Source organism: Sardina pilchardus, chromosome 5 (genome assembly GCF_963854185.1).
Source record: "Sardina pilchardus chromosome 5, fSarPil1.1, whole genome shotgun sequence".
NCBI lineage: Eukaryota > Metazoa > Chordata > Actinopteri > Clupeiformes > Clupeidae > Sardina > Sardina pilchardus.
Genome location: NC_084998.1, coordinates 31848440 through 31862219, shown reverse-complemented (window position 1 = coordinate 31862219; position 13780 = coordinate 31848440). Strand labels below are relative to the sequence as shown.

Here is a 13780-nt window from a genome sequence, read left to right as displayed (position 1 = left end):
CAAGCAGAAATTTTCTCTAAAATCCGTTGAATTGAGGTGGAATGACCCATGATAAAGTGCAATTTAATAGGGAACCCCTCTCAAAAAGCACAAGTATTTGTCTCAGCAATGTCCATGATAGCACAGATAGGTTATGTCTACCCCTATGTTTTGATGATCAAGGCTTACTATGATACAGTAGCTACCATTTAAACAACATCATGCATCCCTCCTGGTGGCCGTGGCAGCCATTTTGCTTTTCACCATAGCCACATAACCTTTGTAATAAAAAATAAATAATACATAAACAATCCATCCAAATGTATGCAAATCCACAATATCAATTTTATTTCAGTTCCCAAATAAGTCTTTTATGCTTATAAAAAAAGGTCTTTACCTATCTTTATGCCTCATAACGAATTGTCCAGACATTGAATGTTGAACATGTATTCCTTTAACTTTGTGCAGAAGTTCACAAAGATTGAAATGTTGAATGTTGCATCTTATTTGAAAGCCTAAACAAAAGTGGAGAAATCGTTTAATTTAATTCAGCTCCTTACACCAGCCTACATAGGACTTTAGGACTTGGTGTGCTATGCCTAATGCCTTAACACTGTCAAAATTCATTGCTGTGTCCCGTGGTGACATCAGGTCTGAAAATCTTAGGGTCACTTGTTTTCATTTGCACCCTATTTTAGCCTACTTTATACTTGCTGCTAATGAAAAGTATAGGCCATTTCATTTTAAAAATGAAGTGAAGTAAAAGTAAAAGTAGGGGGAAAAGTAAACAGATACTCCCCATTCATACATTCATACTGTACTTCGTATTTTTACTTATTTACTTTACATCTCTGCAAAATACCATGCAACCTATATATTTTAACCAAAGACAAAATGAAACACAGCGGAGAGGTAGCTCACCACTACATTCAGTATTCCCAGACAAATTCCATGCATGATTTTGTTTTTGTTGGGGACAGGCCTATTAGCCTGTTTGATTTGCATTGAGCTCAATGAGCATCAAACAGGCTAATAGGCCTACTGGAAAAAGCACCATGCCAATCTCTAGCTATGGTGAACAGTGTGTGATGATGTGGGGCTATTTTAATTCCAACGTCCAATGGAACTTTATCAGGATGCGTAATATCCTGGATCCATGAAATAGCTGGCCTTTAAACATAAAAATCTGCCTGCCCCTATTAACCCTGTGTTAAATTCCCATAGGGCTACATAGGGGGTTAAATACTTCTTTCCCCCTATTTAAGGAAGAACGTGTATTTTGTGATACATTCTTCAATCACAAAGAAAATTGGTGTCCTTAGCGGTTTGATTTGTACTCAGTTTTTTTTAATTAAGGCATTAAGATCAATTTCAAATGATGATTTTATATTCTTCTTTTTAGGCAACTTTAGCATGGTATCATATACATATACACCATATCACAAGACATTGCTGAGACAAATACTTGTGTTTTTTAAAAAGTGGTTCCCTATTCAATTGCTCTTTATCATATTATTTACCATCTGTTCTACTATCTATCTATCTATAGGCATAATAGCAGTAGTCTTGTACAGGCAATGGTTATCTCCAAGCTGGACTACTGTAATTCCCTGTTAGCTGGCCTACCTGCTTGCGTATTAAGACCACTACAGTTGATTCAGAATGCTGCAGCACGACTGGTCTTCAATCAGCCAAAGAGGACACATGTAACCCCTCTCCTAGTTACTCTTCACTGGCTCCCTATAGTAGCCAGAATTAAATTTAAATCTCTCACTCTGGCCTATAGGACACTGACTGGATCTGCTCCTAGCTACTTCAGTTCTTTGATGAAGATGTACATTCCCAACCGCCCATTGCGATCTTCTGAGGAGCGTCTGTTATGTCGACAAACCATACATGCTAGGTCAATCTGTAGATCCTATTCTTCAGTGGTTCCGTGTTGGTGGAATGAGTTGCCCAGTGCTCTCCGTTCAAGCAACAGTTTTGGATCTTTTAAGAGGGGTCTTAAGGCATATTTGTTTAATATGCACTTAGTCTTTTGAGTGTTTGTTATGTGTTATGGTTTGTATAATAGTTTTGTTTTGTTATAATTTGTCCATTGCTAAAATTTTACATTTATTCTGCTATTGTCCTTAAATTTAGCCATACCTTGCTATAGTTATTGTTATTAGATAATTAACTGAGTGACTTATTTGATTGCTTTTGTCATTTCATTGTTTTATTTCTCATTAGATTAGTGCTTAAATGATTGTTGTATTGATAATATTGCTATTCTCCCTTTTTTGTAATTGTTCACTGTTATTACAGTGCATGAAAATGCACTGTACTGTTATTCCAAGTCTTCTTATTATTACAGTGCATGAAAATGCACTGTACTGTTCTTCCTAGTCTTCTTATTATTACATTGCATGTTAAATGCAATGTACTGTTATCACTGTTCTTCTTAAGATTATTCTTCTTCCGACCAAAATCAACGATTAAATGCTCTAGAACCACTGAACCGTTTGACGTCATTCAAGCACTCCTACAAAGCTCTTGAAACGGAGATTTGTTCTATGTATATTTCACATTTGTGAACTTTACACTTTTTGAGATATTTACGATAAAAGAGTTTAAAATTCCCATAGAGTTTACATTGAGACCCTTTGGCGGCAAAGATTAATTGTTACGTCTGTGCTCAGCTGTCAGTAATCAAGGATCTTTGAGCCAAAGTCATGCCACCGCTGCCTGCGCTAAACCAGGCTAAACCTGAATGTTATGTCTACTCATTAAGCTGCAACAGCTATGAAAACATTCTACCATGCCATAAACCAGGACGGTATCGTCTTATCTCCTGTTAGGCTACTCCTTACTTGATTTGTTTATATATCGTTACAGTAACCGGTTTGCTCTCTGTAACGTTATCAACAGCTAAAGACAATCTAACCTAACGTCAACGTAAATTTAACACTGTAGCTGCTAGCCTATTTAGCTAACGACAACCAAACTTGCTCCAGGCTAGGTTTAACGTCGGGTAGGCTGCAAGACCAACAGGGCTTACACAAGGGCTTTTATCTCGACAGAGCAGCCTACTACACGACACCGATCTTCAACCAGCGTTTTAAGTCCAACCTGATAGACATTTTGGTTCAAGCCTTTTTCTCACAGTCGTTTCTAGCACAAACTGCATTGCTATAATTTTCACGTTTGTTTGTTAGCAAGCTAGTCGTTTGCTATGGACTTGCCAGCCAGGCAATCATTTAAAGCTTTCGGTATCATTCACCAATTAAAAACCTTGGTTAACAGCTTATTGTACATTCCTATTAGGACAATCACACACCTGGAGACACTTCGAAGAAATAGCCATTAGCCTACATAAAATATCCTACTGTAAGCTAACATTACATTTGCTAGATATCCTACCTGTTGCTGCATCATCGTGGCGTTGTTTGAGATTGTATTCCGTATTCCAATGGTGTCTAAAAGTCTATAGCCTATGGCCTACTTTTAACCTGCATTAGTGTAGCCTACCTGTAGATATGAAGGCTATAAGCTATCCTACCAGTCGTTTCACTGTAGGCTACTAAAGTGTCAGCTCTTGCAACTCGTTTGAAGTTGGCAACTTCATTTCAGTCTTTACAATTCTAATAAATGAAGAGTTATTTTCCATAATAGCCTATATCCACAATTTTGATGCATTTTCATAAATCACTTTTTAAATGTGACTTTTCAGTGTAATTGTAATTGAGTTGTTATGTATCTATTCTTCTGTGTAGCCTAGTTGTCTTTTTAACTATAGGCCTATGTTTTACAGTCAGCAACCTTTTTGCATTTACATGCAATGGTAATTACAGTGCATGAAAATGCACTGTACTGTTATCCCTAGGCTTCTTCTTCTTCTACTACTTCTTATTATTACAGTGCATGAAAATGCACTGTACTGTTATCCCTAGGCTTCTTCTACTTCTTATTATTCTTCTTCTAACGCACGCAATTCAGCTTGAACCGTTTAATGTAGAAACTTCATTCAAACTGTGTTACGAAGGTCTTGCTTAGGACATCAGCGCAATGTATTTTTTAACTTTGTAACTTTTATACTTTTTAAACTATAAATTAAAAACTATTAACAATTTCCCCATAGACTTAACATTGCTCATTATGACATCACGGCAGCAATTAGAATGTTACCCCAGCTGGTCAGCCACCTGGGCACCAACTGTCAGTTTCTCTCAGGCTCCTCTCTGAAGACTACATATTCTGTTCCCCTGTATCCTCTGCGCACAACAATATCAAAATAAGTCCTCCTAATTCCATCCAACTTTATATCCATTCATCTTCTTCAAACCATTCACTCATCCACCCATTGTAAACAGTCTGCCTATCAACAACATCAATTAGACGCTCTACATTGAACTTTTAAACAATCTACTCTGTCTCAGGCTGGCTCTCTTAAGACTAGCCAGTTAAATTGATTACACCTGTATCTGTATCCACTACTCTCAGTAGAGAGCTGTGTCTCTCCATTCTACAAGAATATAAGGCACATTCCATCTAACATTCTATCCATTCATCTTCTTCAGACCATTCACTCATCCACCCATTAAACTGTCTATCAACATCTATTAAACAATCTGTCTATCAACATCCATTAAACTCTCTGTCTATCAACATTAATTAGACTATCTACAATCAACTTTTAAATTATTTACTCTGTCTCAGGCTTTAAGAGTAGCCTACTCTGCCTCTCTTAAGACTAGCCAGTTAAATTGATTACACCTGTGTCAACTACTCTCAGAGAGCTGTATCAGTGTCTCTCTTAACAAGAATATAAGGCACATTCCATCCAACCTTCTATCCATTCATCTTCTTCAGACCATTCACTCATCCACCCATTAAACTGTCAATCAATATCTATTAAACAATCTGCCTATCAACATCCATTAAACATTCTGTCTATCAACATTAATTAGACTATCTACATACAACTTTTAAAGTATTTACTGTGGGTCCCTCTCAAGCAGCGTTTATATGTCCTCCCTCGCTCCTCGATCCTCAATGATCTACATAAAGAAAGATAGAAGAAGGGCTAGACTATCCCATTGTTGCCGCTCCATCATTCTTTATGTAGATCAGTGAGGAGCGAGAGAGGACGCGTAAACGCTATGAGAGGCACCTTCTGTCTCAGGCTTAGCATACAATCTCATTAAGACTACAGATCCTGTTTCACTACTTCCTCTGTCCACAACTGTTTCAAAATAAAGGTCCTCACTTCAATAATACACTATTAAATCATTTAACCATTGAAACTACTCAACTATTGAACTGTTCAACCATTCCAACTGTCAGTTATCATCCACTATGCCTCCAGTCAACTACATGAAACCTCCATGTACCTAGCAACCAACATAGCAACCATTAAGTGTTTATGACTGTTTCCATAGCAACCAACATAATTTTACTGCAGTAACTTCTTGTTTCCTGATAGTGGCCACCATGGATACCCTAGCAACAAATGTTTCAAAATAAAAGTCCTCACTAGCAAGTTAGCTAGTTAGCATGGTTAGCATAGTTAGCATTTTTAGCATAACTGCAAAAAATCATCAACTAAGTTAGCTAATCAACCTGGTTAGCATTGTTAGCAAATTTAGCATTGTTAGCATTTTTAGCATTACTGCTAGAAATCATCGGTTAAGTTAGCTAATCAACCTGGTTAGCATTGTTAGTAAAGTTAGCATTGCTAGCATAATTAGCATTTTTAGCGTAACTGCTAGAAATCATTAGCTAAGTTAGCTAATCAACATTTTAACATGAATAGAAATCATTAGCTAAGTTAGAACTGGAATGTTTAATCTTTAAAATGTCTACCTTCACACTATCAACTCTCTGTAAACTATGCAACCACCATGTTTACCCTAGCTACACCTTAGTAACCATATCTACATTATCTATCTATTTTTGCATTTTCATGCACTGGTAATTCCTTGGAATTGCATTTCTAGTTCTTCTTCTAACGCACGCAATTCAGCTTCAACCGCTTAACGTAGAAACTCCATTCAAACTATGTCGCGTAGGTCTTACTTACGCGATGTGGGCTTTGTATTTTTCAACTTTGTAACTTTTATACTTTTTAAACTATTAGTTAAAAACTATTACAATTTCCCCCATGGACTTAACATTGCTCATTATGACATCACGGCAGCAATTAGAATCTTATGCCCAGGTGGCCGGCCACCTGGGCACCAACTGTCAGTTTCTCTGGCTTTAAGCATGCAGTCTCTCAGAAGACTACATATCCTGTTAACTGTTTCCTCTGTCCACAACTGTTTCAAAATAAAAGTCCTCACTGCAATAATACTCTATTAAATCATTTAACCATTGAAACTACTCAACTATTGAACTGTTCAACCATTACAACTGTCAGTTATCATCCACTATGCCTCCAGTCAACTACATGAAACCTCCATGTACCTAGCAACCAACAAAGCAACCATTAAAATTAAGTGTTCATGACCGTTTCCATAGCAACCAACATGATTATACTGCAGTAACTTCTTGTTTCCTGATAGTGGCCACCATGGATACCCTAGCAACAAATGTTTCAAAATAAAAGTCCTCACTAGCAAGTTAGCTAGTTAGCATGGTTAGCATAGTTAGCATTTTTAACATAGCTGCAAAAAACATCAACTAAGTTAGCTAATCAACCTGGTTAGCATTGTTAGCAAATTTAATATTGTTAGCATAGTTAGCATGTTTAGCGTTACTGCTAGAAATCATCGGTTAAGTTAGCTAATCAACCTGGTTAGCATTGTTAGTGAAGTTAGCATTGTTAGCATAATTAGCATTTTTAGCATAACTGCAAATCATCATTAGCTAAGTTAGCTATTCAACATTTTAACATGAATAGAAATCATTAGTTAAGTTAGTAGTGGAATGTTTCATCTTTAAACTGTCTACCTTCACACTATCAACTCTCTGTAAACTATGCAACCACCATGTTTACCCTAGCTACACCTTATTAACCATATCTAAATTACATTATCTATCTATTTTTGCATTTTCATGCACTGGTAATTCCTTGGAATTGCATTTCTAGTTCTTCTTCTAACGCACGCAATTCAGCTTGAACCGTTTAACGTAGAAACTTCATTCAAACTGTGTTACGAAGGTCTTGCTTAGGACATCAGCGCAATGTATTTTTTAACTTTGTAACTTTTATACTTTTTAAACTATAAATTAAAAACTATTAAAAATTCCCCCATAGACTTAACATTGGCCTCTATGACATCACAATCGGGTCGTTAAGCAATTAGAATCTTATGCCAGGTGGCCAGCCCCACCTGCAGCAGCCCTCTCTCTCTCAGGCTTTAAGCATACAATCTCTCTGGGAAGACTACATATCCTGTTAACTGTTTCCTCTGTCCACAACTGTTTCAAAATAAAAGTCTTCACTGCAATAATACACTATTAAATCATTTAACCATTGAAACTACTCAACTATTGAACTGTTCAACCATTCCAACTGTCAGTTATCATCCACTATGCCTTCAGTCAACTACATGAAACCTCCATGTACCTAGCAACCAACATAGCAACCATTCAAATGAAGTGTTTATGACCGTTTCCATAGCAACCAACATGATTATACTGCAGTAACTTCTTGTTTCCTGATAGTGGCCACCATGGATACCCTAGCAACAAATGTTTCAAAATAAAAGTCCTCACTAGCAAATTAGCTAGTTAGCATGGTTAGCATAGTTAGCATTTTTAGCATAACTGCAAAAAATCATCAACTAAGTTAGCTAATCAACCTGGTTAGCATTGTTAGCAAATTTAGCATTGTTAGCATAGTTAGCATTTTTAGCATTACTGCTAGAAATCATCGGTTAAGTTAGTTAATCAACCTGGTTAGCATTGTCAGTTAAGTTAGCATGGCTAGCATAATTAGCGTAACTGCTAGAAATCATTAGCTAAGTTAGCTAATCAACATTTTAACATGAATAGAAATCATTAGTTAAGTTAGAACTGGATTGTTTCATCTTTAAACTGTCTACCTTCACACTATCAACTCTGTAAACTATGCAACCACCATGTTTACCCTAGCTACACCTTAGTAACCATATCTACATTATCTATCTATTTTTGCATTTTCATGCACTGGTAATTCCTTGGAATTGCATTTCTAGTTCCTTCCATGGAATTACATTTTCTAGTTTTCTTTATTATTATTCCGCTGACAGCTTTTTCTAACCGCAATTTCTCTTCAACCGTTTAACTTAGAAACTTCATTCAAACTTTGTAACGTAGGTATTCTAATGGATCGGGTTGCTATGACTTTTCAACTTTGTAACTTTTATACTTTTTGAACTATAAATTAAAAACTATTAAAGATTTCCCCATAGACTTAACATTGGCCTCTATGACATCACAATCGGGTCGTTGAGCAATTAGAATCTTATGCCAGGTGGCCAGCCCCACCTGCAGCAGCCCTCTCTCTCTCAGGCTTTAAGCATACAATCTCTCTGTGAAGACTACATATCCTGTTAACTGTTTCCTCTGTCCACAACTGTTTCAAAATAAAAGTCCTCACTGCAATAATACACTATTAAATCATTTAACCACTGAAACTACTCAACTATTTAACTGTTCAACCATTCCAACCGTCATTTATCATCAACTATGCCTCCAGTCAACTAAATGAATCCTCCATGTACCTAGCAACCAACATAGCAACCATTAAAATTAAGCGTTTTTGACAGTTTCCATAGCAACCAACATGATTATACTTCAGTAACTTCTTTATTCTTGATAGTGGGCACCATGGATACCCTAGCAACTACTGTTTCAAAATAAAAGTCCTCACTAGCAAGTTAGCATTGTTAGCATGGTTAGCACAGTTAGCATTGTTAACATAGTTAGCATTTTTAGCATAACTGCTAAAAATGATTAGCTAAGTTAGCTCATCAACCTGGTTAGCATTGTTAGCATAGTTAGCATTGTTAACATAGTTAGCATTTTTTAGCATTACTGCTAGAAATCATCAGCTAAGTTAACTTATCAACCTGGTTAGCATTGTTAGCATAGTTAACATTTTAGAATACCTGTTAGAAATTATTAGTTAAGTTAGAACAGGAATGTTTAAGCTTTAAAATGTCTACCTTAACACTATCAACTCTCTTTAAACTATGCAACCACCATGTTTACCCTAGCTACACCTTAGTAGCCATATCTACATTTTTTTGCATTTTCATGCACTGGTAATTCCTTGGAATTGCATTTCTAGTTATTATTAAACTTCTTCTTCTAACGCAGCCAATTCAGCTTCAACCGTTTAACGTAGAAACTTCATTCAAACGTTGTTGCGTAGGTCTTGCTTATGCCATGCCTGCTTTGTATTTTTTAACTTTGTAACTTTTATACTTTTTTAACTATTACTTAAAAACTATTACCATTTCCCCCATAGACTTAACATTGCTCATTATGACATCACGGCAGCAATTAGAATCTTACGCCAGGTGGCCGGCCACCTGGGCACCAACTGTCAGTTTCTCTGGCTTTAAGCATACAGTCTCTCAGAAGACTACATATCCTGTTAACTGTTTCCTCTGTCCACAACTGTTTCAAAATAAAAGTCCTCACTGCAATAATACACTATTAAATCATTTAACCATTGAAACTACTCAACTATTGAACTGTTCAACCATTCCAACTGTCAGTTATCATCCACTATGCCTCCAGTCAACTACATGAAACCTCCATGTACCTAGCAACCAACATAGCAACCATTAAAATTAAGTGTTTATGACCGTTTCCATAGCAACCAACATGATTATACTGCAGTAACTTCTTGTTTCTTGATAGTGGCCACCATGGATACCCTAGCAACTACTGTTTCAAAATAAAAGTCCTCACTAGCAAGTTAGCTAGTTAGCATGGTTAGCATAGTTAGCATCTTTAGCATAACTGCAAAAAATCATCAACTAAGTTAGCTAATCAACCTGGTTAGCATTATTAGCAAATTTAGCATTGTTAGCATAGTTAGCATTTTTAGCATTACTGCTAGAAATCATCGGTTAAGTTAGCTAATCAACCTGGTTAGCATTGTTAGTAAAGTTATCATTGCTAGCATAATTAGCATTTTTAGCGTAACTGCTAGAAATCATTAACTAAGTTAGCTAATCAACATTTTAACATGAATAGAAATCATTAGTTAAGTTAGAGCTGGAATGTTTCATCTTTAAACTGTCTACCTTCACACTATCAACTCTCTGTAAACTATGCAACCACCATGTTTGCCCTAGCTACACCTTAGCAACCATATCTACATTATCTATCTATTTTTGCATTTTCATGCACTGGTAATTCCTTGGAATTGCATTTCTAGTTTAATTTGTATTGCTATTTATTTGTATGTCGCTTTGGACAAAGGCGTCTGCTAAATAACAATAGCCATAGCCATAACCATAGCCATAGCCATAGCCATAGCCATAGCCATAGTCTAGGCCTAAAGGTGAAAAAAGAAATCACATTTGCAGGTGATTAGAATGTTGCCAATTAAAGGTTCCATATGACACTGTCATCGTTCTAGATCTTCACAGTAGAATTCTGGAATGACTTGTAACAATATTTTACTAGCCGTAGAGGTCAGATCTGAAGTGCCTCTAAGTCTGAAATTCAACTTTAAGGGGTGAAGATTATATGGTGAAACTTTCATGCTTTAGTCATAAAATGCACAAATGTTTTGCTTATCAGCCTAACTAATGATTGAAACATCCCGTTAATGCCACCAAAGTCTTCAATGCGACCCCGTCTTTCGAAGTTTGAGTGCGCTGTTAAGCTAGCAGGGACATTGGACAGGCGCCTGCGCTTGGGAAGCTAATCTAACCTTTAGTAACGTGAGGAGATACACATCAGTTAGTATTTCATGCCTGAAGGGTCATATCGTGGATCAAGGCCAACGTACATTGTGCAATATTGGCATGTTTTCACAGTCGCGACTAGAATCTGGGGGTTGTACAGCTCGTTGAAGTTGGCACCCCATAATTGAAAATATGAATACAAGTTTTTTTTTAATTTGTTTGTGCATCGTTTGTGCACGATTGTGCAGGTAAAATAAACATTTGTGCACAAATCGTTTGAAGGATATTAAAACTGAAACTTGGTTGGTGACCTGGGATCACCTAGCATCCCATCAACATCCAAATGCCTCCAATGGTCCGAATCGTTTTTGCTTCGTTTAAGAATTGTTTGAATTACTGAAACCATCAGGCTACGCTTCAAATTCAAATTGTCACATAGCATACGAACCACATATTAGCCTACATCACAAAATGAATGGTAGCCTACCTGTATTACTTGGGCAAAGTTAACGAGAAGGCCGTCTGACTTCCAAAGTTGTTGAGTCTTGACCAAAGAATTGTAACCGTCTCTGTTTATACCATGTCCAGGCAACCAGTGAGCTACGGCGCCAGTGAACACTGGCCAGAGCTACAGTATGCTATGGCACGCATACAGGGCCAAAACGTCTAGTAACGAAACGCCTAGGTGTAAAAACAGCATTACGGGCCCGATAGGCATACCGCGCAGTGAGCTTTCACGACTGGCGCAACCTATAGAGCTCCCCAGTCCCGCCCCTCCTCCGAGAGAGGTGCTTGTCCGGAAGTAAAATTCTCATTCATTTCTCCCATTGACTTCTGGAAAAATTCGGATATAAAGAGTTTTAGACCATGCCTTAGGCTAACCAGCTACGATGTGACTCATAAGCATATAACTTATAATTTCGAGTGAAAAAATGAACAGAAAATGTAAAAAAAGCGAAAGGTACAAGACTGTGTACATATCTTAAATTCCGAGATAGAGAACTCAAATCCCAGGATGCTTTGCAAACGTACACACATTTCCAACATTTGCAGCCTAAAGATAGTTTAACATGGTTCCATATTAATCTGAGAAAAGAAGATGATTACTTCCTACCGTTTCCATTGAGTAAATTCAACCTTCAAGATGAGAAAACCGTTATTTTTCGGAAGACCACACATCGGTCCTGATCAGCCCTGCAGCCATTTTAAGTTTAGAAGTTCCAGCGAGACGAAGCTGGACGATAGGCGCGGGAAAAGCTGAGTACAGTTTGTTTGGCATTGCCATGGCAACGGCGATCTCTACCAATCAAAGGCTCTGCTTTCACCAGTTTTACACGTTAGGGTGTCGGGTAGTGTAGTACTCTCTCGTTAAATCGTGAATAAAGCATTGTTTTCTCAAAACAAGGTTGATGCCCCCATTAACTTTTGACATCTATATGAGCAGGTATAATCGCTTAGTCACATCGTAGCTGGTTTTAAGTCTACCATGGACGGTTACGATGTTATGGCTTATTCTCCAATTGTCAATGGAGAAATTGTATTGGATTTTTACTTCCGGACTAGGCTCTGGGCGGGACTGGGGAGCTCTATAATTCCTATTAGGAATGAGCGAGCACGTGACAATTTGGGAGGGGGCTGAGCCTATCCTCCATCTTGGAAGGGTGTATCATTGGTTGCCAGGGACAACGCCTTCCGAAGAGTCGCGTTTAGAGACTCATCAAAACTGTAGTCTAGATTCTTGTCTACAAGGATCGTACAAGGACAAGCTTATACCAAGCGCAAAGCAGCGATATTTGGAGAAGCTCTCCAGCATCCAAAGTTACTACACTATGCAAGAGTTCAAAAGCCACAAGTCGTTAGAAAGTTATGAGACTTTCTGCTGTGGTGGTGCAGGATCTACAAGCCTCGAGGGGCCGGATTCACGAAGCCTTTTTAAGACAAAAATACTTCCTAAGTGGTGCTTTCTTCTTATCTTTTGTCTTAAGAGCAAATTGAAGAAGATTTGATATTCATGAATAAAGACTTAAGAACAAATGGTATTCTTGAAAACAAACTTAAATGTAGGCTTAATTTTCCTCGCAACTTTAAGACAACCCCGCACCTGTCTTAAAAACGTTACAGTGTAAAGTCGGGCCTCTCATAGTCATAAATATAAACACATTTACCAGTTTTAGACAGCTCGTTTGAAATATCAGCCTTTATTATGTGTATATATGAGCCAAACATTTATTGCTAATTTTAGCTTGCTGCTATTGTTTTCGGTAGCTCAGTCCTCTGAAAACTCGCATAGACCGAAGGGTTCCTGCCAGCATTCGGCGCACGTCGACGTCAGAGTAGAACACGTTTCATTTCTTAAATACCTAAAGTCCATGGAAATGGCAGTATTATCTAGTAAAAACGGCAAATTCCAAGAAAGAAAAGCGTTTCAAAGTTAAGATAACCAGGAGTGCCTGAAGGCATGACTTTTCCTCTTAGCAACGGTTGCCACTTGTAAACAAAACTGTATGCTCGCGTTTAGTGTACGAATGGTGCAGGGCATTCTTATCTAGCTAAGTTCTTAAGTGGGAAAACAAAGAAGAGGTACGGGGGCAGTTCTTCACACAGCAGTGATTTCCAATCATTGTCAAGTTGTGCGGAATTAGAACCTACCGGGTTAACAACACACGACTTTAAACAATTAGGCTACGCTTTGCCGCCCGGTATCAGGACCATCCTTCCAACCAGGGGAGGAGCTCCGTTTAGAGGAGCTCAGCTCACGGCTGTGACGACACTTTCTCATTCCTAATTCTCTGCAGCGCTTCATTTTTCCAGAGCAAATGTACGTTCTCTAGATAGGAGATTATATTGCGCCCTAACGGGCGTCGTGTCAGTGAAGAGAAGAGGTGTGGTCCGGTGTTCTATCAGCCCAACTCGACAGAACACCGGCGCAAAGTTCGCCAGTCGCTAATATATGGATGCAGAAAGTG

General features: G+C 37.8%; 1 protein-coding gene across 1 annotated transcript in view; it reads right to left on the bottom strand.

The window, feature by feature from the left end:
• si:ch1073-416d2.4 (coiled-coil domain-containing protein 42 homolog) overlaps nucleotides 1-11424 on the bottom strand; it is a 74357-nt gene extending 62933 nt beyond the window's left edge. Inside the window, exon 1 of the mRNA XM_062537268.1 lies at nucleotides 11302-11424. The gene's annotated coding sequence lies outside the window, so the exon portion shown is untranslated. The remainder of the gene's footprint in view (nucleotides 1-11301) is intronic.
• Between the last annotated feature and the right edge of the window lie 2356 nt (nucleotides 11425-13780).